A 12,106-nucleotide genomic window follows, 5' to 3' on the forward strand; every position below is an offset into this window, starting at 1 on the left:
GCACTGGGTTCCCAGGACATGGCAATTTGCCTCTCCATGTCTCAACTTCCACTTCTGTGCAATGGGAGAATCACCATTCCTAAGAAGCCTAACCCACAGAGCTGTAGCAAGGGTTCAGTGAGATGAAGTATTTCAACAAGCACCTTAAATTGAGATCCTACTGTGTGCCAGGCCCTGTGTTCAGGCCCGGAGAAGACTGAGATGAACAACGTTGATCTCTGCTCTGGAGGGCAGAGTGTGCTGGCTTACGGTACAGTGAGATAAGTTGTATAGTCAAGTTAAACCCATGAAAGGGCCCTTTGTCCAATGTGGATGCTGGGAAGGCTATGAGAGGAAGGAGGCATTCAGGAAGGTTCTCCAGAGGGGATGATACTTCAGCTGAGTCCAGGCATCCCTGGTAGTTAGTGGATGAAGAAAGAAGTAAGGTTCCAGACAGAGGAAGCAGTAGGAACAAAGGTGTGGAGGAACGAAATGCCATGGTCTATATGGGCAAATGAGTAGCAAGTGGTATTATTAGGGCACTACGTTTGAGCTATGGAAAGAGACTTAATGGATACCCCTGACAGGAACAATGCTTGCATTTAAAGAGAAAATGTAGTCTAGAGCTAAAGAAGCAAATTTCTAACTGGAGAATTCAGGGGAATTAGCTAGTATAAAGCTTTGTTTGTGCCCCCTGAAATTATCCCATGGTCCCATGGGTCTCTGTGATAGGTCACATCAGTGGTGTTGGGCAGACTATAGGCCTTGAATGCCAGGCTGAGGAGTTTGCTCTGTAGCCTGCAGTCTAATGGAAGAATAGCCATAAAAGCCAGGGGATTTAGAATGGAATCCTTGGCATTCTTTGCATGTGCAGGGCTAGCTAGGCAAAGAGGTTCCCATAAGAAAAACAGAGAGACCTTTGCCCTCCACCTGCACTTAGGCAAAAAGTAGAATTAGGGTAAGGTTGGCTGAGTGATCTGGCTATTGTGCCTGCCCTTCAGGCTTCAGCATCCAATCTCCCATAGTGCAGGGGGCTTAAGGCACACCGCTCAGGAGGCTAGGTGATAAGCCCTTGCCGCTGCCCGGGCTTTGGGGAGCTATTGCATGCAAATAAGCCTGAGCCATGGAATTAGTTCTGTTGTTACCCAGAGAAAGGAACTTGGCTTTCCTTCCCCAGCTGGGAACCCGTGCTATCCAGCCTGCCGCCATTGGGGGGAGTGTCTCTTAGCCTGCTCCAGGAGCCCCCCTGAACCTTGACTGAGCTTGACAGTTGAAATCTCCCATCTCGGGACCAGGGGAACACAGGGCCACACTCTGGACCTAACCTACTGTGTGACCATGGGCAAGTCCATTCACCTCTTTGAGCTTCAGTTTGCTCATTCCAGAGTGAGGAAAGGATGGAAGAAACAGAGAACAGATAAGCATGGGGGAGGGGTGGAAAGAAAGTGACTCCAGAGGAATGAATGGTGAGGACATGGGAATGGGGTGAAAGAGGAAGAGGATGAATGGGGAGAAAGAGGCACCAAAGGGCATGGAGCAGGGAGAAAGCAAGGGAGGGGAGCAGAAGTGGCCAGCCCCTCTCGTTCTCCTCCCGGTCCCTCAGGTGATGAAATCACTCCAACACTATCAGCCGCTAGACGTGAAGGGTGGGAGACGGAGAAGACCCAAGCCTGTCTCCCCCAGGGGTCCCATTTTCCCCAGTAACCTGATGCCGGTCAGCACTGCAGGGCGGACAGCGCCCAGGCCACATCCCGGCTGGGCTGGCATCACCCTCACTCCTGTATCTTTCCTCCTCACGCTAGCTCTGAGCCTCACAATCAGCACCGCCTTACCTCCTCTCCTTTAAGAGACTCTTCTTAGTCGGCTTACGACCTGATCTGAAGGGCCAGGCAGGCTGGGGGGCGGGTGGGTGAGGTATGGTCTTTCACCAACCAGCCCTGGGCAGGTACCGGGGGCTTCCCAAGAAGTGTGAGAGAAGGATCCTTTCCACAAAGGGTCAGTGTGCTTGGAGAGTTAAGACAGATGGGCATGAAATCTTTGTAGAGCAGCAGGTGGCGTCTGGACTAAGTAAAGCTGGCAACCTATTCTTGGAGCCTCACTGAAACCCAGCCCTTTCACTCATCACCTCTGTGACCTTGGAGCAATCTAATCTCCTCACTTCTCTGGGCCTTGGTTTCTCCATCTGTAAAGTGCAGATGACACAGTTTGCCCTGCCTGGCTCTCAGGAGCCGTTTGAGCCTATGCAGGATAATGAATGTAAGCGCACTTTGTGAACTTTGGCACCCTGTGTGCAAATGAGCTGTCATTCCTGGGTGCCAGCCTGGGTGGCGTGAACTGTGTTTCTCTGTCAGACTGGAGTTTTTATCCAGGGGTTACACAAGAACCTCCACATGAGGATAGTCCCTTGATCTCCTTGAAGTCACTCTTGATATTTTATCTCTTGCTTTGTTCAGTGGGTGAAGACACCCTTGCTCAGTTGTTCTTAGTATGTAATATGAAGGAAAGATGTGTATTTTTTGAAGGACAAATGTGGGTCCTTTTTATGAGAAAATGAAAGTTATATAATCCACCTAGATTCTCTTTTAGCCACAGCTACCAGGAAGCTCAGAGTAAAACTTAAGTTCAGTAATAACAATATAAATGGTTATTATGCAATTTTCTTCCTCTCCTTTTAACCTGGTTTTAATTTTTCTACTGCTTTCAGGCTGAGCTGCTGCCAAGCTGATCCAAAGACAAGAACCATGCTAACGAGCCTGAATACTCCATTCCAGACATCAGGAGTGACACCAAACGGGGCGGTAGGACACACTTTATATCTGTATTAGTTTCCTCTGGCTGCTGTAACCAAGTACCACAAACTTGGCAGCTTAAAACTACAGCAATTTATGCTCTTACAGTTCTGGAGGCCAGAAGTTCCAGATCAAGGTGTCAGCTTGGCTGCAGTTCCTCTGGATGCCATAAGGGGGTGGGGGGTAGGGGGCCGGTCCTGGCGGGGTAGGGGTGGGATGCGTTCCTGGCCTCTTACAGCTTCTGGTGGCTGCCAGCATTCCTTGGCTTGTGTCTGCATCACTCCAGTCTGGGCCCCTGTCTTCACACAACCCTTTCCTCTCTGTTTTCTCCTCCTCTGCCTGTGTAAAACTCCCTGTGGCTCTCTTTTAAAAGGGTGTGTGTGATTGCATGTAGGGCCTACGTGGATAATCCAGGGTGAGCACCTCCTCTTGAGGATCCTTCACTTAATCACACCCTTTGCCAAATAAAGTAATGTTCACAGGTTCCAGAAATTAGGACATGGACATATTTTTGGGTCCACTGTTCAGCCTACCACTCCATCTGAGAACCCTAAATGCATAGAATCATCCACTGTCTCTGGTTCGTTGTATTGCTTAGTGGTTAGCAGCAAGATCTCTGGGAATCTGATCACTGGGATCCCATCCCAGCTCAGTTAGTTACTGTGGAACGTTAGGCAAATTCCTTCATATTTCAGTACCTCAGTTACCTGCCTGAAAAATTGAAGATAGTATCTCCCTTGTAGGGTTGTAGTAAGGATTAAACAAAACACTCTGTGTAAAGTACATAGTATAGCACCTAGTGCATAGTAAGTGCTCAACAAATGTTAGCTATTATTAGGGATGGTGGTTTTAGCATATGTCTACCAATTCTTTAATATTCCTCCCTTTGAGGGGTGGAGCTTAATTCTCCTCTCTTGGGTACTGACTGGACCTAGTGACTCATTTCTAATGAACAGAATAAAGCAGAAGTGACCATGTGTGACTTCAAAGACTAGATCATAAAGATCTAGCAAGCTGGCTGCTTGTTTTCTCTCAAATCACTCGCTCTGGGGAAGCTAGCTTCAGGTCTCCAGCCAACAGCCAGCAATGAGTGAATTAGGGAGAGGATCCTCTGGCCCCAGTCAAGCCACTGGATGCCTGCAGCTCTGGCCAATACCTTGATTGTAATCTCATGACAGACTCGGAGCCAGACCACCCAGCTAAACTGCTCTTGGATCTCTGACCCACAGCAGCTGTGAGATAACAAATGTTGTTTTAAGCCACTGAGCTTTAACATAACTTCTCACATAGTAATGGCTAAGTAATGATTATTATTTATCTTTAAGCATTAATTATCTATTGCATGCCAAGCAAGGGGGATTACAGGGATGGCAGTGTACCTGCTCTAAGGAGCATTCAGTCTGATGAAACGTCAAATGATGTTTGGAATAAAGTATGAGACAGTGCCAATGAATTGTATAGCAGAGACAAGGCCAAAAAACTCTTTATTTAGACAGCATTCTGTAAAGGGGGCTGCTGATCTGGTTGGGCCCATCTAGAGCACTAGAATATAGGCTGACATTTAGGCAGAATCCAACCAGTCTGGGAGTCTGTATATAACAGTACCTGCGGGGACTTTATGAAGGAAAAACCTCAGTCACTCTTTAAAATTACACACTAGTGCTAAATATACACCTATCCTATGGTCCAGCCATTCCACTCTTGAATATATACCACAGAGAAATGTCATTCACCAAAAGATAAGTACAAGAGTATGGATTCATAGCGGCATTATTCATAATACCTCTAAACTAGAAACAGCCCAATGTCCACAAACAAATTGTAATATATTCACACAATGGAATACTTCTCAGCAATAAAAAGGAACAGACTACTGATGTATACAACAACGTGGATGAATCTCAAAGCCATTACGCCGAGCAAAAGAAGTCAGACACAAAGGAACATATATATTTGTACTAAGATCAAGATCTAGGACATTTCTAGTACTTCACTGTATCCACATAATGATACCTCAATTAAAAATTTTTTAAGATAAATGGAACCACTAAAAGAGAGTGAGGTGTATTATTAAATACGAATTACATATATTTTAATATATTTATACCTAAGTGTATATACAACATACTGTCAATTGATGGGCTGTGACAAGCATCCAGCTTCTTGACGGAGGGTCTCACTGGCTTAGCTGTGTGACTAAAGCAGCATTTCCTAAGCAGGGTATACTGGAGCACTGAAAAAAATATAAACTCAATTTCAGCTACAGGAAGTCCTGATGTGGTTAGAAGACTGAACTGGAGGGATTATGGAGTACAACCCACCATGAGTGAGAAATAAGCACAAGTAGCAAGGGGTCATCTTGACATAGGATTACCACAGAACTCTGCTTTGTGGGGTTGTAAGGAGATAAGCCTGAGCAGCCATCGGTTCTAGTAAATGGTGTCACAATGTTGAGGGACAAGCAAGTAAACCCTGCAAACCTGGGAGTACAGTATAATCGCTTCAGGCATGCCTCTAGAAACCCGAGTATTTAAGAGTGTGTCCCAATCTCCAAAGATCAAGAATGACTCAACTAAGGAATGGCCTCCATTCAGGTCTGTTCTGGGCCTGTCTTGTCCCACATCCACACATCTTCCTCTGGACTCCTGTTCTGGGCCATCTGCAGGAGGGTGATACTCTCTCATCTCAGGGAGTTTATTAACATTTGAAGAATATCTTTAGGCTTGTTGTAGGACATTACTCAAAGTTCAAGTGTAAGCCTTTGCTAATTGATTCCTAGAGAAGTTCTGTGTCCTCTGTTCCCTCTTTAAGATCCCCGTGCCTTGCCTTCTGGGTCCATCTGGGGGTTGCCTTCCTTGTCTACTATTGAAGCCGGGCTTGATCATGTGACTTGCTTTGGCCAGCAGACGTTTGCAAATGTGACGCAAGCAGAGACTTCATAAGCACTACTTGCACGATGGGGCTTGTCTTCTTTCTTGTTGCTGGGAACCTGAGTCTAATGTAAACAAGTAAAGGTTAGCCTCCTGGAGGATAAGATCACATCAAGAGAGATTCTAGCCATCCCAGCTGTCCCAGACATCCCAGCTGAGGCCCTGCACATGTGAATGAGGCCAGCCCAGACCAGAAGAACCATCCACCCAACCTACAGACTGGTGAGAAATAATCAGAGGTTTTTGTTTTGTTTTGTTTTAAGCTACTATGTTTTGGGGTGATTTGTTATGCAGCATGAGCTGACAGATACAGAGAGGATGATGCCATTTAGTAAGATCCTAAGTTGGCTAGCCAGCTGAAGAAGAGGTGGTGGTCTGGGAGGGGAACATTCCTGGGAGAAGAGACAGAATCCACAAAGGCACAGAGGCATGGAACAGCGTGGCACATGTGACTACCTCATGCTTTGGTCTCATTGGAGCACAGGGATAGAGGTGGGAAATGACGAAGAATATAGTTAAAGGAGTAGTGAGGGGCTAGATCAGAAAGAGCCTTCTATACCAGGTTAAGGAATTTCCAGGTGTCCTGAAGTCTATGGGGAAACTAAGGAAAGCTTTTAAGCAATAAAGAGACGTAATTAGATTTGCATCCTTAAAAATAGCATAGTTGTTATTAATGGAGTGTTTACTGTATTCCAGGTGCTTTCAGTATGCATGGCAAAAAGAGTACCCAGGTTGCAGGGTGGAGAGTGGATTGGTGGTGGTCAGAAGGTGACAGGCAGACCTGCAGGGAATTGGGAGAGTGGATGAAAGCCTGAACTGAGGGGGTGGCCACCAGGATGGGAGAGGATGGGGCAGACAGGCAAGGTTTTCAGGAGGCAGGACTGCCTAGTGAATGCATCAGAGGAATGAGGAAGGAGGAGGGGTCTAGAATGACTGTTGAGGGTCTGGCTTAGGTGGGCGCAGAGAATTTTGAAATCAGGGGCATTGAGGATTCTCAGTTTCATATAAACCCAGCTCTCAAGAGCTGAAGGGGGCTTGGCGACTATCTAATCCAATCCATTCTCTCTACCTCACTTACCATGGACAATGCTCAAGCTGACTGTCGGTAGTCTAGGGCCAAGCCATTTTTTCTATGATTGGGGAATTATTTTCATTGTATTAGGAACTAGCACATAAGACCCATGTTTCACAGATATTTTTGCTTAGCAAAGGGCCAAAGATGTTGTTTCAATTTAAAAAGTTGATAAAAAGAAAAACATTGTCAGTAATGGTACAGCTATTCACAGGTATGGCTGAAATGAGAAATGAGTGAAGTTCAGGGCACTCTGCACCACCTGGAGCACACATGTTTTCCACAGGATCCCAGATAGTGAAGGCCCATCTCTTCAAGTGGCCAGATGGGACTGACCTGCAGCAGAGCCTGGCTGTCTGGCCAACATCTCTGTCTTCGAATCACCTTCAAAGTCAAATGCAACTTGTCCAGGTGAACAATTAGATGGTGGCTGTAAGAAGGTAGAGAAAATGAACATGCCAGCTCCTCAGAGGCCTTCAGGAGCCTCTGGCTCAGGGAGATGAACTTGTCCTCACCTGCCTGCCTGCTGCCTGCAAGCTACCTGCCTTTTGTGCAGATGTCTGCATTGTCCCAAGAAAAGACTCCTGCACTCAGGCGAAAACTTTGTGTGTGGATGTGGGGACTTTGTCTTGGTGGACACTGTAAGGAATGGTACCCATCATGCCCCTGGGAGCCCCAAGCTCCCCCCCCCGCCCCCCGTGCAGATAAAGGGCAATGCCGGGCACTTGTGACGGTGCATCCTCTGGCTTGGCAGACGGGCTGATGAGCTCTGCAGCCCAGCAGCCTGCCCTAGCTACCGGGTGGTAGATTCCCGCCTGGACACAGCCTTTCCCCTGGGCTGGGCCTCCCTTTGTGCAAGTCCGCAACACAATGTGCATAATCCTACAGACCTGCCCCGCAGAGGCGGGAGGGCAGGAGCGGGCTTGGCTTCCTGTCTTGCTGAATGGCTTGAATGGGTGCTGGGCCTGCTCTTAATCCCCCAGCGGCTGACTGTCCCGGCAGGGGGGGCAGAGGAGGAGGGAGTGGAGGGTAGCAGCTCTCACGTCTCCAGGCAGGAGGCTGGCAGGGCCCTGCCCTAACAGTTCCTCCTACCTTTCTGGGGCAAGACATGGGACCAGAATGACCCTACTTGCTGGCACTCTCTTGGGACTCTCCGCCCTTCTCCCAGCACTGTCCTTGGCCAGAATTGGGTGTGCTAGGGTTAAAAGCAGGGAGCTAATGGTAGAGAAGAGCTTTGAGATCCCAGCACATCAGAACTGGAAGCACCCTTAGGAATCCTATTCCTTCCCTCTCATTTTACAGATGGGGTAACTGAGGCCCATATGGGTCAGGGACATGTCTAAGGTCACACTATAAGTGGCAAACATAAAATAAGAAGCAAAGGCTCCTGATTTCAGTCGGTGGCCTGAACAGTAGTCCAGCTACTGTTTCCCAAACCGTTTCCTGTAGCACCCCCAACTGCTGGGGGACATTTAGTGCTCCTGACAAGAAGAACTGCATGGTCAGATACACCAGGAAACTCTGTACATGCAGGAGCACATCAAGAAGCAGAGGCCCAGAGAAGTCCTGCAGGACACAAACTTACAGCTCTTTCCAAACGTACTTGGCAGAGCAGTTGTTTCCATGGCATCTGTTCTCACATAGAGTAGTACTCTGAAGCACACAATCTGCAAATTCCACACCAGACCCTGCTGTAAACTCTCCAGAAGTGATTATGAACATGGTGAGGGTATTTCTGTTTAACCTCCCTGGAGTTTATTCCACATGGGGTCCTAAAGACAGGCAGCATCTCATTTGAGATTCAGAGTTGACCGATGTTTATTACCAGGTGCCTTCCACATTAGTTATCTTTGACAGCCCTGTCGGATGGCTAATAGGACCTCAATGTTACAATCATGGAAACTGAGGCACATGGTACTAAATCGCTTAGAGTCACTCAGCCAACAGTCAGCAAAACTGGGCTTCAAGTCAAGGTCTGCCAACCCTTAAATCCTGGGTTCTTGATCTCCTGCCGTGTTCCCCTCTCCTCTTTTCATAGTTTTTGATAATAAGCAAAAAAAATCACTGGAAATAAAAGAAAAAAACTTGGGTTCATGTCCCATTCCAACCTGATGCATTGTGCGATCCTGGACAAGACCCCCATTCCTGATGCACTGTGTGACCTTGGACAAGACTGTCTCCCCAAGTTTCATCTCCTCCCTCTTTCACTGGGAGGGTTTCACAAGGCACTTGGTCCCTGTGGGTCTCTCCTGCTCAGCATTCCATGACTCCATGATTCTGGTCCTCAGACCCAGGCACAGATCATCCTGCGGGGTCAGTCCAGGAATGAGGTGACATGAAGCTGGGCTCATAGGTGGCACAGGGACAGACCAGCACGTGCCTGAGAAGGCAGGGTAGGTGCCAACTCACTCCTGGCATCTCATCAGAGCCATGGGAAACTGTCACCCAGGGCTCAGGGATGGAGTCAGTCTTGCATGGTGCTGGTTCTCAGTAGCATGACTTGTGACACCCTCCCAGGCAATGACCTCCTTCGTGGGTGGTGGAGAAACTTGTAGGACTGGTGAGGGTGGGAGCCAGGAGAGAGGGGCAGGCAGGTAGTAAGACAGCATTGTGGCATTCTAGACCTGACTTGGATTTACTTTTATGCGCTGCATTTGTCATAATTTAGCCAACAAGTCTACTCTCTTTTTAAAAGAAGGTGGTTGTCTTAGTTTGGGTTAACCTAAAGGCAGACTCAAAGGCAAAGATTCAAGTGCAAGTAGTTTATTTGGAAGAGGATCCCAGGAAGTGCCACCAGGGATCATGGAAGTAAAGCAGGGCAGGGAGAGAACACAATGAATGGCATGTTATCATGCAGGTGACCCCTGTTGGGCAACTGGATCTTGGCCATCCTGGGGAACCAGTGTGGTACATGTGTTCAGCCTCAGTGTTAAGCCACCTGAGGGGCAAGGCAGCTGTAGTATGTATCCCCAACTTGGGTGTCAAGGTGTCAGCCACTGGTTAAGGATCGTTTCCAGGGAGGGGCCTTTTCATTCCCAGCATGTCTGGTCTGCCCTGGGAAGGACCACCTGGGAGAGCTCCTAGGCAGACTGGCAGGTGCTGAGATCCCAAGTGTCTGCCACAGAGGGTTGTGAGCCAGAAGCAGACACACCTACACCTGGGGAGGGGTCTAACTTCCTCCTTAAACTGCTAGGGCCTGGGTGGGGGAGGAGGAAGAAGGCTGAGTAAGTCATTTGCCCTCTTGGAACTTCAGTTTTCTCATCTGGCAGATGGGAATGGAATCCCTGCCCTGTCTATCACACACAGGACCAAATCCTAAATTACACAAAGATGATGAGTATATACTCATACCTATCCAGTCCATCTTCCCCCACCTGCCTGCCCCAATACCACATACCACTTCTCATTCACTTCAGCTAGGATTGTCAGCATTTTGGTCCTCTCTGCACCTATACATCCTTCCTGCTCATCCTGACCAAGGACCTCTCTCCCTTAGAATGGGCAAGGACTTTAGATTTAGAAATTATGATTCTTAGGTTCAAGAGCGAGCAGAGTTATATGGGCTTGGAAAACAAGATGTCTGGATGAAAATCTTCATTCATTCATTATTTCACTTAATATTTATGGAAGACCTACCATACCCATAGGTTGACGGTATTTGATGAAGAAGACACCATTCCCAAAGGAGCTCTGTGTCCTTGGGTAAGCAGGTCCCTTGCCCTCTCTTGGCTTGTCTCCCCACCTATGAAATGAGCCAGGTGTTTCCTGAGGTCCCTTCCAGCACTGTCACCTTTTGTTTTAAGTACAGCACCCCCAGTCTCCATGAGAAGTGCAGCCTGGCGTCCAGGAGGCCTCCAGGAGGCCTCCAGGAGGCCAGTATCCAGCTGTGTCTGGAGACAGTAAGCAGGATCAGGAAAAGATCCACCATGGGCCCTCCAGTGAGACTGTCACCGTGCCTGGGTTTTGCCTGCTGTGAGCTCTGCATAAGCTCTGCAAACAGCGGCTGAAGATGGTGGATTTGGGCAGCATTAAGTTGTATTAAGTCGAGCTGTTTCTACAAAGAGTATGTTTTAGGATAAACCTGGCACCAAAGGCGCACTAAGAGGATGTAATACTTGTAAGAAGTGGCTTCATTCCATCCCCAGCACCTAGCACAGAGAATTGTTCCCCTTCTTAACCCACATACAGGACTCCCAAAGGAGAAAATTGCACAGCATTCCGGTCCTCATCTAGGAGCACATCCCGAGTGCCCTAGGCACACGACCCAGGCTGAGCCAATTGGAGGACGCCATCCTCCTGACTACTGTGATTGGTCCAGGGGCGATCATGTGACCCAAGCCAGGCGTATTGGGGTCCTTTCTTGGGATTTTTTTTTTTTAAGCTGATAATTCTTTCCTGATGGGTGGTGGAGGTGTGAGCCTAGAGCTGTTGGGAGCCATGGGGAAGCCTGTCCATGGAAGGGAGGAAGCCAACAGTTAGAGATGAAAAGCTGAGAAGAGAGTGTTTTGGTGTTTGAGTTTCTGGTCCCAGACCTCCCTCCCTAAGGCCTGCTCCACCCCTGCACTTCTTGGTTACTTAAACCAATAAAATGCTTTCTTAAGCTTTATTAAGAAATAAAACTTATTTACTTGAGTTTTATTTTTATCACCCCAAAATAAGAGAATCCTAAATGAGAACAATACCTTCCATTTATTGAACTTACTATGTGCCAGGAGTGTTTCACAGCATCACCTTACATAATCCTGTGCACAGCCACATGGGCCATGATTATTATGCCCATTTTACAGATGAGGAAGCTGTGAGGCAGAGGGTTGAGGGTCTTACCTGAGGTCACTCAGCTGTCAACAAGTGGCCAAGCGGGGATTCAACCCCAGTGGTGGCTAACACCAAAAGCCATGTGCTTGCCTCTTTGGCCAGAGTGCGCATTCACAGTGTGTCCCCTGAAGCCCCTCCGGTTCCCACCCTCTGGGAGGCTGCCTTCAAGACAGACACAGCTTCCATGACTTGACCTTTTATGTCTTGGCTTCTTGGGCTGCATTTGCATTGCAAATTCAATTACTCCCATAGGAATTTTTCAATCATGTGGTTTATGATGGCTCTTAGCAGCTTAGCAGGTTAGAATTAGTCTCCACATTTGACCTCTTTTCATACCTTCATCGAACTGAGCAAATGCTTTTTTATTGACATCCTTTGGAATGTGAGACATTTCTGATCTTGTCAAATCCTAGCCATAGGAACTTCAACCAGTATTGTTATCTCCAAAGTCTCAGAGAGGTGAAGTGACTTACTAGGTCACCCAGCTTGTCAGGCAGAACAGAATTTGGAGCCCAATTCTT

The 12,106-nt window shown here is 47.8% G+C and overlaps 1 long non-coding RNA gene across 2 annotated transcripts in view; it reads left to right on the forward strand.

Moving 5' to 3' along the window:
* The window catches only part of LOC123781300 (uncharacterized), a 58,816-nt gene extending 51,315 nt beyond the window's left edge, over positions 1–7,501 (forward strand). For both annotated transcript variants that reach the window (XR_015727549.1, XR_006776649.2), the window contains 3 exons: positions 2,684–2,777; positions 5,675–5,920; positions 7,057–7,501. This is a non-coding gene — a long non-coding RNA (uncharacterized LOC123781300). The remainder of the gene's footprint in view (positions 1–2,683; positions 2,778–5,674; positions 5,921–7,056) is intronic.
* Positions 7,502–12,106: the final 4,605 nt, after the last annotated feature.

This window comes from Ursus americanus, chromosome 18 (genome assembly GCF_024610735.1).
Source record: "Ursus americanus isolate L20-20 chromosome 18, mUrsAme1.1.p, whole genome shotgun sequence".
NCBI classification, from domain to species: domain Eukaryota; kingdom Metazoa; phylum Chordata; class Mammalia; order Carnivora; family Ursidae; genus Ursus; species Ursus americanus.